Source organism: Nannospalax galili, unplaced genomic scaffold (assembly GCF_000622305.1).
Source record: "Nannospalax galili isolate Female #2095 unplaced genomic scaffold, S.galili_v1.0 C49616347, whole genome shotgun sequence".
NCBI classification, from domain to species: Eukaryota; Metazoa; Chordata; class Mammalia; order Rodentia; family Spalacidae; genus Nannospalax; species Nannospalax galili.
The window spans coordinates 1-2,424 of record NW_008480593.1 but is presented as its reverse complement, the minus strand read 5'-3'; the positions used below and the strand labels follow the sequence as shown (position 1 = coordinate 2,424).

Sequence of the window (2,424 nt, the reverse complement as noted above, 5' to 3'; positions counted from 1 at the left end):
ACAGCTGGGGCTACAGGGAGACCCTGTCTCAAAGAGACCAAAAAAATTTTAAAATTTTTTTAAAAAGGGTCTCACTGTGTAGCCCTGGCCTAGAACTAGCCATGTGGCCCAGGCTGGCCTCAAACTCAAAGACATCTGCTTGTCTCTGCCTCTCAAGGGCTGAGCCTGGCTACTTCTGTTTCTTTGTACCTTTAAATTTTGAATCAGATTAAGTATTACCTAGTCAAAATATTTTAATTCAAGGGACTGGAGAGATGGCTCAGCAGTTAAAAGAACTGGCTGCTCTTGCAGAAGACCTGGGTTCAAGTCCCAGAGCCCACATGGTGGCTAACAACCCTGTGTAACTCCAGTTCCAGAGGATATGACATTCTCTTCTGTACTCCATGGGCACCTTACAACACAGGTTCACTTATATACATGTAGGCAATACACTCATATACATAAAATAAAAATACATATTTTTTTAAATATTTAAATTCAAATAAACTGAACATACTGTCTTCCCAGTGGGGATGGGAGAGGGAGTCTGTTGGCCTCGACAGCATGTGTAAGTCTGACCTAGTACCACACCTGCCACCCAAACTGGCCTTTCCCACCTTCGAACCAGGGCGTCACAGTGTGTTTGCAAATCACTTTGAGATCTTGGGACAAGTTGAGTCTGCTTGGGTAGGATGCAGGAGAGACCTGAGGTCCTGCATTTCTGTCAGGCTCTCTGGTAACTGAGTGCTGGTCCACTCTGAGTAGCACGGCTTGCCAGGCCTTGAAAGTTCTGTGGAATGAAATGAGGTAAGGACGGAGGGGGACACAAGTCAGGACAACATTACACCTCTCAGTAGTGGTCATTCTTTATCTCATTAGCAGCTCAGACCAAGCTTCTGAGGAGAGAAGGGAAGCCAGTCATGGACCCCCAACCCCACAAAACAAGAGCTAAACCACATAAGCAAGCCCATCTCTCATCTGGCCAGGCCATGTCCCTGAGGATGCATGTGAGGGACAGAATGGAGCAGTAGCCTACTAGCCTTTCCTCTCACATCTTACCTGGAAACCCATAGAGTTGGCCTCACCCCTTAAATCCAGTCTTCTGGTTGTCTCCTTGGTCACCTTTAAACTTTATGCCTAGGGTATGGCTAACTGTCCCCTTGGATGTCATCCAAAAGCTTTTTCTAAATAACCATCATTCTCTACAGGGGCTTGTAAAAGTCTCTGCTAGAGGCTGGAGGAAGGCTGGGCTGGCTATGATGTCTGTGTAGTCTCTAGAGAGAGTTACACATGTGCCCCCTTCCCTTGGGCCAGGCCAGTGGCTCATTGAGTATCTCATAGATAAGGCTAAAGCACAGCATGCACCAATAAATGTGTACTGCCTATATGAATGAACGCATGTCCATTTGGTTCGGGGGAGGCATTCCAGTATCACAGAGGCCCCTTCACTGAGGACCTGCCTCAGGACCTCCTCTCTGTAGCTGAGCCACTCTGGCCACCAGAAGGCTTCCCTCCCGAAACAAAAAGCTTGCAGAAGATCCCAAAGTACAAGGGAGGTGGCTATTCCCAGAAGCCCTATCCCCCAAAGGCACAAAGATGCCTCTTCCCAGTTCAGAGCTGTGGCCGGTTCTGGCCCCATTGTCTTTGAATCTTCTTGGCCAACAGCTCTGGCTATGTCTTCACTGTGTGCAAGATCTGCGGTTGCTTCACATTCACCTTGGTATCCTCCTGGAGGTCAGACCTGGGAGTAGGGGTGCACACAGAGGGCAGAAAGAGGAGCTGTGAGGAACTCTGGCAGGCACAGCCTCCCTAACACAGAGAGCATATAGGAGTCTCAGCTGCTCCCTGGCAGTGAGCAGGCAGGCACTGCGGGTGGTGAAAGCAGCCCTGTCCTGGCTGCCTGGCCATGTTCAAAAAGTTGAGAGGCCTGGGAAGCGCAGAGCCTCCACAGCAACAGGAGGCTGTGCCTAGACAAGGAAGGTAGACCTTTGGGTGAGGGGCCCAGGTGGGTACCAGGCAGTCCCATCTGAGGGAGTTGCTGGGCTCAATCCTCAGCCTGGCCACAGGGCTGCAACCTTCAGCCTCTACCTTTCTTCAATCTGCTTCAACCTAGGCTGTGCCCCTGAGGGGTACTTGTTAGCTACAGAGAGGGAGCTGCGGAGAGTTAACCGCGGAGGGAGGAGCATTGGCACCATCTTGGCCACAGTGGCGCGGAAAAAATGGCCCCCGTGTCCTGCCCACGTGGACTTGAGAGGGGGCATTTACCATCCTAGGGCGAGATTGCAGGCCCACAAGGCATGGATGAATACTAACGGAGACTGTGGACGGGACGCGAAAGCACTCTGGAACTGTGGGCCATTGAGCCACAGAGCCAACTGGGGCACCGGTGCTCATCTTTTGTGGGGCACTGGGTGTTCACCTTTGTAAGTTACTCTATTTCCCCTA

The 2,424-nt window shown here is 50.9% G+C and overlaps 1 pseudogene; it reads right to left on the bottom strand.

Annotated features, from left to right (window-relative positions):
* Positions 1 to 829: 829 nt before the first annotated feature.
* Positions 830 to 1,723, bottom strand: LOC108490429 (annotated as a pseudogene).
* Positions 1,724 to 2,424: the final 701 nt, after the last annotated feature.